The 18,689-nt window shown below is 38.6% G+C and overlaps 1 protein-coding gene and 1 long non-coding RNA gene across 4 annotated transcripts in view; one reads left to right on the top strand and one right to left on the bottom strand.

The window, feature by feature from the left end:
• COL10A1 (collagen type X alpha 1 chain) overlaps nucleotides 1-18,689 on the top strand; it is a 161,305-nt gene that overhangs the window by 4,821 nt on the left and 137,795 nt on the right. The gene's annotated exons all lie outside the window — the stretch shown is intronic.
• The window catches only part of LOC131280434 (uncharacterized), a 172,860-nt gene continuing 161,526 nt past the window's right edge, over nucleotides 7,356-18,689 (bottom strand). For 2 of the 3 annotated variants that reach the window (XR_009188025.1, XR_009188026.1), the window contains one exon: nucleotides 10,708-11,749. This is a non-coding gene — a long non-coding RNA (uncharacterized lncRNA). Of the gene's footprint in view, nucleotides 8,103-10,707; nucleotides 11,750-18,689 lie in introns of those variants that run through there. The other variant, XR_011650117.1, reaches the window with a different exon arrangement.

Here is an 18,689-nt window from a genome sequence, read left to right as displayed (position 1 = left end):
CCAGTTATTAACTCTGTTTTATATGTTTATAACTAAATAACCAAGAGAAAAGATTCTTGGGAGAAGGATGGGGCCACTGTTTATGCAATGCTAGAGGAATCTTTCCCACTGATTCTTCTTTTTCTTATTACCTGCATTCTCAAATCGTTTTGACTAAACCAAGTCTCCTAATTTCTCTTTAGTGGAAACTCCTCCAAAGTCATTCAAGTTAGAAGGCCCACCTTCTTTTGAAGGTTGTTTTAAAAGGCTCTCCTGAACGCAACCCACAGAACCACTATTAGCAGCCTGAAGGTTGAATGTTACTAAATGGAAAACTTCATGGAAACCTGACTTCTCCATTCTAACATTTTGTTGAGTCTGCTGATAGTTTTATGTATACATATGCTTTTTTTTACATGACAAATCCCATTTATTTGTCAAATGAATGGCATGAAAATAGGAAGGGAGCTACTACACATTTAAAAAGACTTAAGAAGCAAAGGATCTAATCTAAATGCAATATGTGGACCTTGTTTGAATTTTAACTCAGCAAACTAAATATAAAATGATATTTCTGACACAACTAAGGAAAATCAAACATCGACTGGAATATTTAATGATATTAAGGAATTATTAGTTATAGGTGTGAAAAATGACCTTGTAGATATTTGCTTTTAGTGTTTTTTATTAGAGAGGTTATGGGCTTATAGAACAATCATGTATAAAATACAGGATTCTCATATATCACTCTATTATTAACACCTTGCATTGGTATAGTACATATGTTACAATGATCAAAGCAAATTTTTATAATTATACTATTAATTACAGTCAGTGGTTTAACTCAGGGTTCACTGTATTGTGCAGTTCCCTGGGTTTTTAAACATTTTATTCTGTTACCATGTATACAATCTCACGTTTCCTCTTTTTACCTCATTCAGGGAGATATTTTAGAGCTGTTAATTACGTTCACAATGTTGTGCCACTATAACAACCATCCATTCCCAAAACATTTCCATTGTTCCAAATAGGAACCCTGTACATTTTAAGGCTAAACTCTCTATTCCATATCTTCACCCTGTGGTAGTTATATTTTGACTTGAGTTTTTCCTTCTTTTTTGATTATTCCACTGGAATGAATTTGGATAAATGTATTTTATTTTCTAAACTTTTTTCTTTTCTGCATCATTTTGCTTCTATACACTTATTTCCCTTTCCTAGATTTATAACATATTTTACTTTTCTTTCCCTAATGTCTTTTTCTAAGTTCATGCTGGGCAGTGTAAGTAAATTCGAGTGAGTTACCAATTTAGTTAAGTTAGATCCAGGAAGAGGGAACACAAAAGCTTTCATGGCCAAGCAAAAGAGACAAGGAATGTGACTAGTGAGTCAGAGTTGACTGCCTTCACATCAGCCAAAAGACACCCATGGTGCCACAGCACTGGATGAAAGCACGAGGCAGTGAAGAGAAACAGATGGTCAAATAACGTTATGTTGGCCTAATTTAAATATTATCAGCAAGATGAACTGTAGAGCTGAGATGGCATGAAGGATCACAGTAACTGACAAAAATTCATCACTCCTGGCACAAGCAACCAATTTCTAGATATGTGAAATGAAAATTTTTTCTTTCAAGGAAAGAGCTAAAGGAATCCTTATCTCAGAGTATTTTCCTTTCTTCTGTAGATGCTCTGAATCCTCAGGCTTTCTGCCTTTGTCTCTCTCAGCTCCTCTAGGAATGAGAACTGTCTACCATTTGCTATAGTGATGAGCTGGGAAAATATCTGAATGCATGCTGTTAACCATAGTAAGTGACCTATAAGTCAGATAGAAAATTCTGAAAAATAAGAATCATGAAAGAGAGTGGTATTTATTACATAGCAGAAGAAAAATTCCTCAACTTGCATCAGAGCACGGCAAATCAAAGGTTCATAAACATCTTAAATGTCCTTGAATAACTTTACAGGTGACCTACCTCATTTGGGTCATAGGTTCTAGGTTTGCCATAAGAAATTATACAAGGCATTTGCAAAGAAAGAAAGGCAAAATAAATTATTTTATTCACTTTTCCTTAGAAGTCAGAGTCCACATGTCTACAGTAAATTAGCAAGCTAGTGAGGTCTTAGAGGGAACTTATTATAGTGGGTCCTTCTCAGGAGTGCATATCAAAACCAACTGGGAACCCCTTTCAAAAGAGCTGCTGAAACAATCTTTGAGAGTAGAGTCAGGCATGTGGACACTAGAAAGCTCCTCATGTCTTCTGATGGATAGCCCAGTTGATCTAGTTTATACCCCTCCTTTTACAGATGAGAAACTGATGTTAAGGAATATGAACTAGAAACTTCCATGTCAGGATGTTCTGGCCACCAAAACCCTAAGGAGTGCCCTGGGGTGTGGGATTGTAGAAGTCACTGAAGGCAGGCGCTGTTACTGGTTCCTGCTGCTCACGGGACTCTTGGTAAAGATTTTTTCAAAGTCTTCTACTGTTAAATGTACCAATGTCCAACTTCAACAGTCTGATGAGGATATCAAAAGTAAGTGTGCTTCCTTTGGACTAATCCATAATGTAATATCAGCCACTGCTTATTTTACAAATAGAAACTTCTCTGAAGGACTCAGTTATTAGGCTATCATTCTTCAGATGTCCCACACACTAATCCATTGCATCTACTAGAGCTGTGGTGCTCTATTTGGAATTCTTGCTTTACTCTGTTATAGATAAGACCTAGTTTATATCAACAAAAGAAGGACTCATTTAAGAGAAGTGAGTTGGGTGATAACTAAACTGAATGCATTTAGAATTAGGGTTTTCGTTTACAGCTGTTTATGAAAGTGGGCAACAAGGATGCTGCTTCAATCAGAAATTATCTTGGGTTCAGGTTTGCCGGTCATTTTCCTCAGGAATTCATGAAGGTGGATAGTGTTTCCTTGGAAGTACCAGCCAGGTTTAGCCAGAGAGGTGGGTGCCTCCTGTTCCTCGTCATTCTCTGAAATTACAGTTTAACAATCACATACTTTTTAATCAAGTGAAAAGTACTGTTAGGCAGGTCACACTCAGGCCACAGCTACAGGATGTGCACAAAAAAGACCTATGTGGAGGAGGGAGCTAGCCTTCAGTGAACATCTGCATATTACAAGAACTTCAGGGGTATAGATAAACTTCAGGGATATATAGATAGATGTAGATATAGATAGCCAGGCATTGAACCCGGGTAATTGTACATGTGAAGCAGACACTCAACTACTGAGCTACACCCACTCTCCATCAGGGGTATAATTTTTAATCCTCATGACACTCTGTGAGGTCAGAAGGGCTTATTTACACTTTATAATTGAGGCCCATAAGACTCAGGGAAGCTGTTTTGCACAAGGTCTCAAAAGCTTTATTAAATAAGCAACCCTTAGGTCCTAAGTGTCTTGGAATTGGGTGGGGTAGGGAGGATAGTTTCTATCTGGAGTCTATTAAAGCAGGCTTTCTAGCATGTGTTTTCTATATCTCATTCCATATAATCTTCACAAACTAATTTGCATTCCATAGCTACATATGCTGCTACTGGCTATCAGCTACCACTTTGTTTTTATAATTCCACCATGATTTTCCTACCCTGGTCAGTTTCATTCTAATGAGGAGACAGGTTCAGAGAGATTTACACAGTTTGACTTAGTTTTAATAGCTATTAGGGGAATTTTTGCACAACCCTGAGAGTGAGCCTCTCTTAAATTTTGTACCCTAGATGCCTCAGTTGCTTCACACTAGTCCAGGCTTTGGGGCTATCTGATGTGAAAGTACATATTTGTGGACTATTCTGAGCTGCCCTCTCCCAGCATGCAATTTTCCCACACCTACTAAAGAGGGGACTGGTGCAAAGAGCTAGCTGGATTTTGCCCACTGTTACATGCCTTGTGGACAGGCCAAAAGCTGAAGACAATTTGCTCACCAGCTGATGGCAGGATGAAGATGCAGGATTAAGTCAGGTTATATGAAAAAGATGATGTGGCAGCAAACATATTGATAGCTGTTACTAGAGCTTTGGAAACTACAGAAAAAAATTTAAAAACTATTTTTTTATTTAAAAAGCACATTAATTTATGAATTCAGATTTTGACATGGTTGTATTATTACTACTTATCATGACTTTTTTTCCCCTCCCTGCTATGCCTTTATGAGATGGGCCAAAAGTTGTAGGCAAGAGTGGCTACCCCTTTGTAATAGAAAGAATGCAAAATAACCAATACAAAATTGCCACAGTCTCTGCCTGGACTTGGAAATGTCTTCATTAGTTTGGCTATAAATCAACCCTGGGGTAGGGCAGGAAGGATATTTAAAGATGTGGGTAAAGCTGGATAAATCAGTCTTAAAAATACATCTCTGGCACTATCAGTCCACTTACCTAAAGCCTAGTTCCCCCTCAAGAAACTTTAAGTAGAGGTTATATGTCCCCTGCTCCCACCCTGCCTTTCGCTTCCTTACACTTTGCCCGCCTGTTCCTCGTAACCTCCCTGTATTATGGCCCTTCTCAGCAGCAGTTTGTGCTGCTGCCTCCCTCCGCCCCTCCTCCCAGCCACTGTTATCTTCCCCCTCCCAGCCGATCGCTGTTCTCCCCGCCTCATTTCAACCGCCCTCATCCCGTATCCGCCCCGGCACAACCTCGGAAACAACCCCCTCTGCCATCAATGGCTTACGTCATAAACCGCAGGTCCGCCCTTGCCTCTGCAGCCAATCCTCAGCTGCCCCGCGGACATGCCCCTCCCACAACCTCCCCGCCTCCATGACACTATAAAACCCCATGTACTTCCCGAATAAAATCAGACCTGCGCATAGACCTCGTCTCCGTGGTTTTTCCTCCATCGAACCGCGCGTCCCCACCAAGCCTTGAGCCGCCAGCTGCCGCCCCGGTCAGGCCGTGGCGTAGGCCCGATCCCCGGCAGCGACTCGCCTGCAGTGACCCGCCTGCAGTGACCCGCCTGCAGTGCCGCAGCGGAGGCCAACAGTTATATAACCAGCACCTTAAATCTCTGCTTACTTTATAGCATAAACCCCTGCAAATATGGCACTGGAGAATTGAGATTTACAAATTAAATGTTGGCCATTGAAATGGAATATAATTTATTAAGCCTACAACAGAAAATGAGTCAAATATATCACAACAATCTGAGGTGAATTTCTGCATAACTTCAGATATTTTGAACAAAGAATTCTAAAACACATTTATATATAACTATAAAGCCCCAGCATAGCATGTAGTAGTTTATGGCTAAGAAATATTTTTGCCTACCTTGCTGCTATTCCAGCAGTTATCTGCCGAACTATGTATGAACTTAACATTAAAAATTCAGTACATTACTGGAGAAACACAGTGAAAGCCAATCACCTCCTAAGTATGTATATATGTATGTATATATATATGTATGTATGTATTTTGGTACAGAATGTCCGACTATGTAAGTAACATGAGTTTGATGGTGTGATGGTTAATTTTATATCAGTTTGGTTAAGTTATGGTGTCCAGTTGTTTTGGTCAAATATTGGACTAGATGTTACTGTGTGGAAGTATTTTGTAGGTGGGATTATTATCTATAACCAGTTGACTCTAAGTAAAAGAGATTATCCTCCATAACTGGAGTAGGCCTCATTGCAATTGAGACTTTATAGCAAAGAACTGAGGGCTCCAGTAAGAAGTGAAAATTTTGTCTCAAGACTTCAACGTCAACTTTTACTAGGATTTTCAGTCTGTTGGCCTGCCCTATGGAATTTGGGCTTACCAGGCCTGTAATTGCATGAGCCGATTGGTTAAAGTAAATCTCAAAATATCTCTATACATATCCGGTTGGTTCTGTTTCTCTGGAGAATCCTGACTTATACGAATAGCAATTGGAAAAATGAATAATTTACAGAAATTTTTAAAATATCAGATTGTATTTGCTATATAAATGTATACCTTGTAAGGGCAGTGGGAGGGAATTTTTCTAATGCTTGTTAAAAACACAACAAAACTGATCTATAGAAATACAATTTCTTAACTGTTAGGAGTCAGGAATCTAATAAGAAGCAAGAACAAAAAAACAAAACAAAAAAACCACACTTATAACAAACATCACACTCCCCTTTCTGCTTCCTGTTTCTATCTCCCTGCACAGGGCAGCTTCCCGAATTCTGGCAAGACCTCCACAGCTAGGAGGTTGTGCAACTCCAAAAACTATTCCAGCATTAGAGAACTGAGGTCTGTGAAAGCAACATAGCCAAGGTGGAATCTGTACAATCTAGAGCAGTAAGTTCACAGGAAGTTTTAAGTGCAAAGTTTATAAACCTGAATACTTTCACCCTATTTAGATAGGGCAACACTTCTTTCTTTTCACAGTTCTAGGAAAATAGTTATAGGAACTTCTATTTTCACATGAGATCTACCTATCTGTATCTATCTATCTGTATCTATATACCCACCTATCTATCTATTTATAGAAATACAAATAAAGTTTTATATATATATAATGTTTATGTATATGTTTATATATATGTATATAAGTGCTCTGCAAGGAATGAAATGATGAAAGTGATCTTAAAAAAGTTGATTTATAAAAAATATCAAAGATAAATGCAATAGAAAAAAATAAATGGGATTGAAAGTGACTGCGATTTGTTACTTCATTTTAAAATGAGGATAATAATAGCAGTTACCTTTAGTGAACTTGTAAATATTAGATAAATTGATACATATGAAGTATGTGGGACAGTGTCTGGTACATAATAAGGGTTCAGCAGTTTTAGCTGATAGCCATCATTTTACTGATAAAGAAACTGATATCTGGAGAAGCAGTAGAAGCTGCCCAAAGTTAGCTAATAGGACACATCACAGCCAGGGCATGAATGTTCCTTGTCTCCTTACCCTTCAAAGGACTTCGAATTGGAGATAGAAGATGAAGGTAAGACAAGAGCCTCATAGCCCATCTCTGGATTTGGATTCTTGGATCTGAATGTAGCTATTGGTATAGCCACAGACATGGAGTAAGAATAGCACAAAGGAAACATTTATCTGGCATCCCTGAGGGCATGGATAAATTAGTACTCACCTTCATGGAGCCCCAGCCAACTCCCTGTGGTATCTTTATATAACACCCAAATTAAGTAATTAAGTGCTGTCTACTGTTCTCTATTTATATCAAGAATAGACCAGGCATGGGTAAAGAAAAGGAGGAGGACTTCAGAATGCATTTGAACTTAAGTTTATAAAGCTAAAAATATTAAAATCCCAAAGTCAGTGATAAAATAACACTGCCTTATGAAAAATATAAACCTAAAATTTTGTCACATTCCTATTAATGAAATGCATTCATGGGAAAATTTTCCTATGAAAATATACTAGAACATTTTTCTGCACCCAAATTCTATAAGATATCTGAATCATTCCTCAAACCCTTTAATCTAATGATTAATATATGGCTGGGTTCAAGATAAATAAGAAGGAGAAGGACTCATGAAACCAAAGGCCAAACCTATTCTTACGACCTGCAAACCCTCCAAAAAACTAACTTGGGAAGTTAAGAAATAACGGGATTGGACAAAGGGATAGAGAGCCAATCAATTAAACCATGTGTAAACCACACTAGAGCCCTTTTAAAAACTGTTATTTCCTTCTGGATACAGCTATGCTTCACAATAACCAAGTAATCCTTTTTATTTTCTACTCTGACAAGCAGAGAACAAAAAGGAGTAAAATTTCAGCGTACTCTATGCACTGCTTTGCAACTGCTCTTTTTATATACTTTGTCGTAGAGAGTATCGTCATTCTTTTTATAGATTCATCTTCATTCTTTTTATGGATTCATTTTCATTCTTTTTTAGGTGCATTTTATTCTATTGCATAGATCCTGCAGGATTTATTTAACTAAGCCTCTACTGGCTTGTTGCCAATCTTTAATTATTACAAGCAAAAAGTTACAAAAATGAGAGAGTCAGCGCAGCCTGGTGGGTCAAACAGAGCATGAACTGGAAACACAGTTCTCTCTTTTTCTTTATTTTCTTCAGGTGCTCTTTATTTCTACTATGTTTCACAGACTGTTTTAGGTACTTAAGGATATAGCCGTAAGTGGATGGTCCAAGTCCCTGGCCTTGAGATGCTTATTTTCTGTTGGGAGAGAGAGAGACAATATGAAAACAAACTTTATGGAGCGATATATAAACATTTTAGACCATGACAAATGTTATAAAAATAATAAAGCAGAACAAGGGATTCGTAGGGAGGGCTATGGATGCAGTTTTAGATACAGTAGTCATGGACAGCCTCTGCAGTTGAGGAACATGTGAATGATGGTCTGGGAAGAGCTTCTAGATAGGAGCAGCATGTGCAAAAGCTCTGAGATGAGAAGGCAGAACAGCCAGAGCACACTAAGTCAGTGGATAGAAGTGAGCTGAGTCTGGAGGCATAGGCAGGGCCAGGTCACAGGGTCTTGTAGCTACATAAGGGATGTGGATATCACAGGAAGTCACTGAGGGGTTTTGCTCAGGGAAGTTACATGATCCAACACAGTTTCAGAAAACTCCCTTACTGCTGGTTGGAGAATTGAATACAAGGGACAAACAGGGCAAGAAGGGAAGAAAGGAGGCTGCTGCAGAGGTCTAAGGGAAAGATGTGAATAAATTCTCCTAGCATGGAGGTGGTAAATATTGTTAAATGTAGTCGGATTTGGTATGTATTTTGAAGACAGAGCCATTGGACTAGTTGATGAATTGCATGTAAGAGAGAAATGAAGAATGATTTTGGTATGAGCAGCTGGGTGACTGGTGGAAACTACTGAGATAAGGAAGATTGGGCTAAGATTGAGTTTAGGAAAAATAGAGGCAGTTATATGCTAACTTTTAGAGGCAAGAAAGACATAGAGATGGGGAAGTCCTGGCCTAGAGCATCCCAAAGAAGAGGTCTGTGCTAGAGAGAAAAATGTAATATTCGTTAGGATATAGGTGAGTTACCACCATATCTAAAGCCCGTCACTGGATGAGACAACTTGAAAAAGTGTGCATGGAGAAGAGAAAAGGGCTGCGCTCAACAATACTATAGCCACTCTCAGAAATCCTGAAGCACAAGTTAGGAGGAAGATCAGGAGAGTATAACATCCTGAAGCCACTTACTAGAAATAAGGGTGGCTTAAGCACTCTAAGCCACAGTTTCCTTATCTGGAAAAAGGGATTAATAGTACCTAAAATAATTAAAATAATATATGAAAGTTTCTAGCATAGTGTCTGGAAAATAATGAATTATCATCTGAAAACTAAGAGTCAACAAGTTTTACAATATCTCTACAATGCATGAATATTAGACCATTTTCATGTTGGTATACAATGAACAAAGGTGATTCATACACATATAAACTATTGCGTTAAATCCTAAAGAGTGACTTTCAAGATTCATACTACACATCAGGAAATTATCTTCATAACTGCATGTGTGTGTATGTTCCAAATACCATATGTAGTAACTAGGTACGTATATAAAGTTATATTCCAGAACATGTTTTAAGAAAATTTTTCTGAAAGTAAGGTTATATGTGTGTATAGAGGAAGAAAATACACATTTATATAGTGTGTTGGGCCACATGCCAGGCGCTGTGCTAAGCGATTCTAATCATTATATAACAATAATATATACAAGTTTTATGTTAAATTTGCTTATGGGATCTGTAGACAAAATTAAAATTACTAATGAAAGCAATCATCTACGAAATGTTTCATTAAAGTTTTAATTGGCTTTCGGTTTCTTATCCAATTGTCTCATTTAACGAATCATTACTCACATGACTCCATATTTATTAAGCACCAGTTTTGTGCAAGGTGCATAGGAGGTGCTCCATGTGTTTCCACATTTAATCCTTAAAAACAAAGAAGATATGTATCTGTGCCATTGAAAAGTATTTGAGGATAGTGGCAAAGAGTTGGAGAGAAAGCAGCATAGTGTGGGGAGAAGTTAGGTGCCTCATACTGCAGCGTGATGAAGGCCTAGTGGAAGGAAGAGGAGGGCAGAGATGAGATGTTTCTGAGGTAGATTAAACAGGACATGAAGCACAGCCTACTGGACAGGAAAGGGTGAAGATAATGAAGGCTTCCAGTTGGGACAAGTTAGTGGATGATCAAGTAACAAAGATAAGAAATACAAGGAGCTCGGGCTTTCGTTGTATTTGGTTTCTAGGAAGAAGGCTAATGTCGAGTTTGATTTCAGAATACCGAGTGGAGCCACCTGGTAAGCAGGAGGGAATACCACTCAGGAAAAGATGTCTTGGGGAGAGATTTGGGAGTCAGCATATTGGTGACTGCCTAAGCCAAAGGAACAGAGACAGTGAGTAGGGCCACGGCTGCCAAACAGGGAGCGGGGTGGCAGCATTGAAGATGCATCAGTGAACAATATGGCATGCTTTCAATGAATTTACAGTCTAGCAAGGAAGACAGTTTCCCGCAGGGGCCTAGCAGGGGAGAATCTGGGTGGTGAAAGGAGTGCTTGGGAGTGCGGAGGGTTCAGATTTTGGCTAGAAGGGGCTCCCTGCCCTGAGCACTCTCGAAGGGTTGCTAGGGATCAGCCTATTGGAGCAGCCCAGCCTCCATCGACCCCCCTCCATCCCTTCCTTCCAGCTTTTGGGTGCTTCTATGGCAACCGCTGACTCCCCCTCCCCCCCTCCAACTGCACTGCAGCCAAGGACCCGGTGCTCGGTGATTGGCTCCCTGCACCTTCCGTCCCAGCAAACTCCGTTGCCACAATTTTACTCTTGAATGTAACCACCTGGAGCAGTGATTTGATTTATATAATGCTGCAGGTTGTAACAGTGGGCTGACATGACTTCCTTTGTACAATAACATTATTGAGGACGGTTGGAGGGTTACATGGCTGAATGGAGGCCAGGAAATCAGTTGTGAGGCATTTGTAATAACCACACATGACGTAACATTGTACCACTTCCTACAAGGATTGATAGGACAGTGGCAGGAAAGTGGTAGGTGACCAACCCGAGAACACAGAAGGGCAGGTTAGATATGAAGGGGAGAGAGGAGCTGAGGATGACTGATTCTTTCAGCTTGGGCGAGATCATGGTTGGAAAAGTTACTAACATTGTAATGGAATATAAAAGTGGAGCATCTTAAGATGGGGGGGGGGATTGATGAGTTGTTAAAGGCATGTCCAGTTTCATGCAATTCTGGGGCCAAAGTGAGTGTAGAGTTTAGAAAACAGGAATAAGTCACAGCAGGTTTGGGGAAAGGGAAGCCCAGAGGTAAGGGATGGGGAGTAGTCAGTGATTAGCTGATAGTTTTAAAACTATCCTTAAATGCACCCAAGTGGTTGGGAAGCAAACAGAAGGACACCTGCAGATGAAGGGAAACCAGCAGTGGAAACGGAGAAACAGCAGTTAGCGACAGGAAAAGAATCAGAATCAGCAGCAAAATAAAAACTCTACCAAAACATAATGTATTAGACATTCTTTAATATGAGCAATAGAAGCCTATAATTAATGATATAGTTCTGACAATCTTTTTGTACTCTAAAGAGGAGTAAACTATTTTGGGTTAACTCTCAAAACTGTGTTCTCCACTGAAATACTTTAAATCAGAGGCCTAGGAAACTAAAGCTGGAAGAACCTTAGCTGTGACAAAATTGAGGTTAAGCTCTTCTCCGCATATGCACATAAAGCAGGAGATCCTGTATACAGTGAGGTCCCTGGGCATTTTATACTATTGTTATAGAGAACTGTAGCAGGAATTTGGTCGTAGGTCATCATTCCAGACTTCTCATCTCTGAAAGTAGAAAATAGAAGGGACTAGTGAATTCTAACCTTTATTTGCAGTAGCTACTTGTTAAAATGAATTAAGTTTTTCTGGAGCCCAAAATGCAAAACAATTTTTTAAAATGGTATATTTATTATCAGTATGTATATACCAGAATTATATACCTAACTTTTCATATCATAAATTTAATCAATGAGTCTTCAAAAAAAATTTTTTAAGAAACTTTAGATTACATAAATGTTACATAAAAAATGAAGGGGATTTCCATATGCCCCACTCCCTACCTCTCCACACTTTCCCACATTAACATCCTTCATTAGTATGATACATTTGTTACAATTGATGGACACATATTGGAACATTGCCAATAAGTGCGGATTATAATTTACATTATAGTTTATATTCTTTCCATGCAATTTTGTAAGTTATGACAAAACATAATGGCCTGTTTCTGTCATTGCAACATGATTCAGGACAATTCCAATGTCCCAAAAAAGCTCCCTATATTACACTATCAATGAGTCGATTTTCATATTTTATTCCAAGAAAATCTAGAGTTCTCTACCTGTGGTAGTACTTATGCAGTTCCACCAAGATTTTATTAAACTTTATCTCACACACACAGGCACTGGTCATGAAAAACAATGTAGACTAAAGATATACCAATTTCTTTACCATATTGGAGATGCATAAATGCATTAACTTAGGCTTCCAAGTTAATGTATTTTATGCAGTCCTCATTTCTGTTTAATTGAAGAATTTCCAGATAGAAGAGTAAACTGTTTAGAAAGTATTACCATATAGAAGTATGATTTTTGTACAGTATTTTCTTTTGGTTGAAAGTATCAAATTGGATTTAGGAATGTCATAATAAATGGTGATTCTCTCAACTACATTTTCAAATATTCATCAAAAGTCTGCAAATAAAACATTTATTGAATATTTAGGAAATTTAAATATGTTTGTGAAGAGGGGAAAACAATTTTTCTGGGTTTAATTAGAAAGAGTATTATTTAATCCTTAATATCAGATTTTTTTAAACTTCAAGGACTTACGTAAAACATTAAGCCTATAAATAAGGCATCATCAATTTCTTCTTTACTACAAGACCAGGGTTTCTTATCCTGGACACTACTGATATTTTGGGCCAGATAATTCTTTGTTGTATCAGGACTGTCCTGTGCATTGTAGGGTGTTTAGCCTCTAGCCATTAGATGCCAGTTGCACCTCTCCCAAGTTGTAACAATCAAAATTGTCTCCAGACATTGTCAAATGTCCCTGGGGGGCAAAAATCACTCCAGTGAAAAACCACTACATTAGGCCAGTCTCATCAGCATAAATGCATAGTCAATCTTAAAAAAAAAAAAGGCCATCTATCTCACATTGTGCTCTAGTTAAAGCCTTAATTCTTCTATGGTCTTTATAACTAAATTCTAGAAAGAGTTATCTACACTTACTGGTTCCACTTATCTCCAGTGACTTATTCTTTTTTCCAATGACTTCTTCAAGTCACTGCAATCTGTTTTCTATGCCCACCAAACTATGGGAATTGCTCATCAAGACAACAATGATCTCCATCTTCTCATTCCAATGGACATTTCGCTTTCCTCATTTCCTCATTTTAACTGACATTTCAGAAGCATGTGAACCTCACACTCTCCTGTCATCCCCCAATAACCTGTCTGCTCCTTCTCCATCACACTCTTCTCTCCCCTAAATATCAGAGTGCACCAGGATTTGGTCTGGGCTCTTGTCTATCTACATTCTTTATTTGATCTCTTATAGGCCCATGCTTTACATACCCATCTATGAGTGGATGACTTCCAAATTTATAACCTGAACCTAGACCTGTCCCTGGACTCCAGTTTCATTTATACAATTTCCCAGTTGATAGCTCCATTGAGATAACTGCCTATGCATTTCAAAATTAATAGGTTGGAAAATGAATTCTTAATAGTTATACCTCCCTACCCCATAATCTTTTCTTCTGTATCTTTCCCCATGGCTGTAAATGGGACCACCATCTACCCATTTGCTCATTTCAGAAAAAAGAAAAATGAACAATCATCTTTGATTAGTCCTTTCTCTTCATCTGTAGCTTCTAAAGCATCATCAAATTCTGTATTTTCGGGAAGTGGACTTGGCCCAATGGATAGGGTGTCCACCTACCATATGGGAGGTCCAAGGTTCAAACCCTGGGCCTCCTTGACCTGTGTGGAGCTGGCCCATGCGCAGTGCTGATGCGTGCAAGGAGTGCCCTGCCACGCAGGGGTGTCCCCCATGTAGGGGAGCCCCACGTGCAAGGAGTGCGCCCCGTAAGGAGGGCCACCCAGTGCGAAAGAAAGTGCAGCCTGCCCAAGAATGGTGCTGCACACACAGAGAGCTGACACAAGATGACGCAAGAAAAGAAACACAGATTCCCGGTGCCATTGATAAGGATAGAAGCAGTCACAGAAGAGCACACAGTGAATGGACATGGAGAGCAGACAACTGGGGGGTGGCAGGGGAAGGGGAGAGAAATAAGTAAAAAAAAAAAATTCTGTATTTTCCATCCCCACAATGTATCTAAAATATATCTACTTCTCTTCATGTCTGCATGACCACTCCAGCCATGCCAATCTCTCGCCTGGGCCACTGCGATTGCCTGGTCTCCCTGCTCTTTCTCCATCCTTCTCCACACCCAGTCATTCCCCACCTAGCAGCCAATGTGGCCTCTTATATAACTCTTCTGCCTCAAACAATTGAATAGCTTCAGATTGCTCATGCAATAAAATTCAAGCCCCTTTGCATAGTGTGTCAAGATGCTTACTTCCCTAACTTCACCCTGCTCTGCCCATCACCGTGTGCCAGAGTCATGGACCTCTTCTCTGTCCTGAAACTTACCACGCTGCCTCATGCTCCAGGTCTTTGCACTGGTTCATCCATCCTCCTGGCAGGACCCCGCTTCCTCTGCTCTCTCATTACATGTCCCTCAGGTCCAGCCTTGCAGACCCCCGACTCTGACCTCCCTGGACAGGCCTTCCCTGCCCAGCATCTCTACCTCATTAGACTGTTACTTCCTTCAAGGCCCATAGCACAATCTGTAATTATCCTCTACAGTTAGTGACTTGCTTAGTGTTTATGCGTCTCTCTCATTTACTGAGGCTCCCTCACTGTTCAACTCTTGCTACATGGAACTGAACTTGGATTTCACTGTTCAGGAGCCCATTGCTGAGTAGAGTACTGAGCTACTGCCAAGTGCCTCGCACTGAACCAGTCTTCTGAAAAACACAGAGAAGTAGAAGTTCAAAGTTAACAATACTGTATTACCACATTTTTAAAAAAGGATTTGGCATGTGTGATTCATGTGTACATTATCTGAGGGATTTTAAATTTCATTCCAAAACATGGTAAAGTGTGGGCGTGAGGAAGTAAGAAGAAATGTATATTTAATATCCAACACAGCCCAGACTGTTTATATGTCAAACATCTGAATCAAAAGTAAAATAAGTTAAATTACAAAGCATTTACATATGTATTATGCATATATATTTTTATGGTCATTTTTATACAATTCTCTTTGAAACACAGCTAGGACTCTAAGTCTACATTTTTTCTTTAATGGCACTATATCCATTGATAGGCATTTATAACCATTCACTGTGTTTCAACTTCCAATCTTTCCTGTGCTCATTTTAAATGTTCACCTGAATGGCCTTCAAATGTTAATAAATCAATGAGCTTATGTGACATCTACTTGAATAGACATAAAATCCATAGTAGATATCAACAAAGTTCATCATCAACACCCTCTCATTCCCCAAATCTATAATTCCTCCATTCCTGCTCAGCTCTGCTTTTCGTTCATTTTCACACTGATAGAGCAAGCTTTCAGGCAGCACCAGTGACCAATTCACTCTGCTATTTTCACTCTTTTTCATCTGCAAACATCTTTGCTCCTTTCTTTTTACCCCTCTCCCTATCAGCCTCTTCTATATGTGTGAAAGTTCTAACTATTCTCAGGGCCTGTCTCCCAAAGGGGGGATTGCTTCACTTTTTAAATAATTGTAATGCATTCTGCAGGCCACCTATGTTCTAGAAAATAAGCCATTCTTTCTTAAGCAATTAATTCATTCCTCAAATATTTATTACAGCATTCACTTAGGCCCAAGGAGAGTACTAAAAACTATGGTAAAGGCAATGCCATTCTAAAGTCGGGGAGACTGATATGAAAACAAATAATTATGCTACAGAGTGGTAGAGTTAAAACTTAATACAAGCATAGGCTTATTATCTTGGTGTCTTTTTTATGCACCTTGTTTCTTCTAACACAGTACTTTGCACATGGTTGATTGCCGATAAATGTTTATTGAGTAGCTAAATGGACAAATCCTAAATAGGAGGAGAAAGAAACAAAGCATAACTCACCTAGTGTCCAGAAAGGCTTTTCACCTCATAAATGAGAGAAGAAACTTGGCTTCAAGGCCTTTGTGTTTTTGAGGTACCAGAGGCTGGGGATTGAGCCCAAGACCTTGTATGTGGAAAGGTTGTACTCAACCACTGAGCCACTTCAGCTCTCCTGAGCTGGTCTTTTGTTTGTTTTGCTTGTTTTTTGTTTTAGTTTTTTTTTATGAGGTACTGGGAACTGAATCTAGGAATTTCCATGTGGGAAGCAGGTGCTCAACCACTTGAACCACATCTACTCCCCTCAAGGTATTTTTAATTACAATGTGAAAAAGGTCTGCAAAATAATTCCTAAGCAGTAATGAAATTTCTCATAAGTTTACTTTAAGGAATTAGAAAAGGTCCTTATAAAATAATAAAATAAAACTTAATCTGCAGCTAATTTACCCAGGTATCAATTTTTATCTTTTGATCAATTTTTATATGCTTTATTTATTCTTATGCATTTTTAGGTGAATATTACCCTGGAAATAGGAGGTGGCTGAGTACTAGTCTTCCTGACAACACAAGTATAAACATACAAAAAATAAAGCACATTAACTCTAGGTCCCAAGATGCTTTCTCATGATGTTCATTGTTATATTGGTAATTGCAAATAGTTTCTAATTGCTGGAAATATTAGGACCTCTGGTTTCCAATCAGGGGACTAAAAGTTTTTGGGATTTATTAGCTTGAAGAGTTGTTAAGGATTGTGTGTCACATGGGTTTACAGAAAGCTAGTATTACCTCACATGAGGCGACATCTTCAATGAATGCTCAAAACATGAAGGAAGATACTTTGTTTTTGAAAATCAGCATAGTCTTACAATGTGGCAACTTTTAGATGATGGCAATTATTGATTTTTAATCTGTACTTAGTCCCAAATTAAAGAGTATCTGGGATGGCAAAGGAAAGGTAGTTCTTGTCCCTGAAGAACTTGCCATCTTATTGGGGAATATTTATCCAACATTTCAGAATACCTTGACAAATCAAAACTGCAATAATTGGAAATTAAGATGAGAAGAAATAGCTGGCTTATCTATGCTAATGAAAAAGAAGTGAAAACTCTTGAGACTTTATGCTGTTGCATAGTCCCATCACTAGGGCAAGAGATGTCAGTATAAGAGGCACCTTCTAAGCCATCGGGATCAGCCTTACCCCTGTAAGAGAGTAAGAGAGCTTCCACACTTAGAGATTTTCAGAAACCAAAAAATACACAGACAGATTGTATGTGTACTCTAGAACAAACTAAACCAACGTGTGCTATGGAACAGGGGAACATGGGGCTAAAGAAGTCAACAGTAGGTCAATTTTTAAGCTAAAACCTTCTCCATACTCAAAGCAATTCAGTGTTTACTGAAATCTGAGGAAAGTTCAGGAGAGCTCCAACATCTCTTAGTGTCTCCTAAGGAGAATCTTGCTTTGACCATTGATATCCCCTTGTATTGTCCAAAGCAAGCATGATACATAAGAATTAGCACTTACTGAAACTTACCAACTACTTGGCCTAATACTTACCTTATGTCATTTAATTTCCCTAAGCCGTATTATTGTCCCACTTTTAAGTGAAAAAAATTGAGGCTCAGAGAAGTTAACATGCCCCAGGTTAAGTTATAGAGTGGGACGGGAACCCATATCTGTCTTATTTTAAAGTCTATGCATTTATACAGCCTCGATGTTCATCGATGTCTACCCATCGCTGACTATGCTAAGCCTCACTCTCACTATGTGGCCTCACTCTCAAATGGCTATAATGCTTATACTCCAGGTATCAGTCAGGGAGTATAATCTTCAATTTGGTATCCTTGAATAAGCATCAAACTCATGTCCATGTGCCTTCCAGAAACTACTGCTGCTAGCCTATCATGGAATTTATCAATTGAACTGTGAGCAAAGACTCTGGCCCCTGGTAATATTGCTTGGGTGAACTGTACTTGGGTTTGTGGCAGATGTTGAAGTATTTTACAAGAAACAACCACTTGTAACTCAGCTTGGTTTAATATAACAAAGTGGTTGAACACTTTTAAAAAAGCACAGGTCAATTTGCTCTCAGTATTTTATAAGATGTGCAAATTCATGCCTCATCACTTACCCAAGGATATATTAGCAGAGTAGTCTACAATAATCACTGTGAGAAATGGAAAACAACAAAATAATTTTTCTAACATTCTTCAGCTCTCAAAGTCACTTTTTTAGTTTTTTTTACAGATTCAGAACAGTGGTGTATATCTACCTAGATCTCTTTTTATTTCTGGAAAATATGTTATACAATTTTCTAAAAAATAAAATTACCATAGATTTTTCTTTCTTTTTTTTTTTTTGACTCAGTGTATACTCAAACAAGTTAATATCTTCTAAAATTATAGATAAAAAAGCTATAAAAGACTAGTTTTGAACAACGTAGTAATATACCATCATGAACCACTTCTTAAAAGTACTTCTTATTCTTTACTTAAACATAAAATAATAGTTGAAAATGTCAGTTGATAATATTTGTTGGCTATTAGACAAGAAGTAATAAACTGT

The sequence above is a fragment of the Dasypus novemcinctus genome, chromosome 11 (genome assembly GCF_030445035.2).
Source record: "Dasypus novemcinctus isolate mDasNov1 chromosome 11, mDasNov1.1.hap2, whole genome shotgun sequence".
Lineage (NCBI taxonomy): Eukaryota > Metazoa > Chordata > Mammalia > Cingulata > Dasypodidae > Dasypus > Dasypus novemcinctus.
This window is presented reverse-complemented; position numbering and strand designations above follow the sequence as displayed.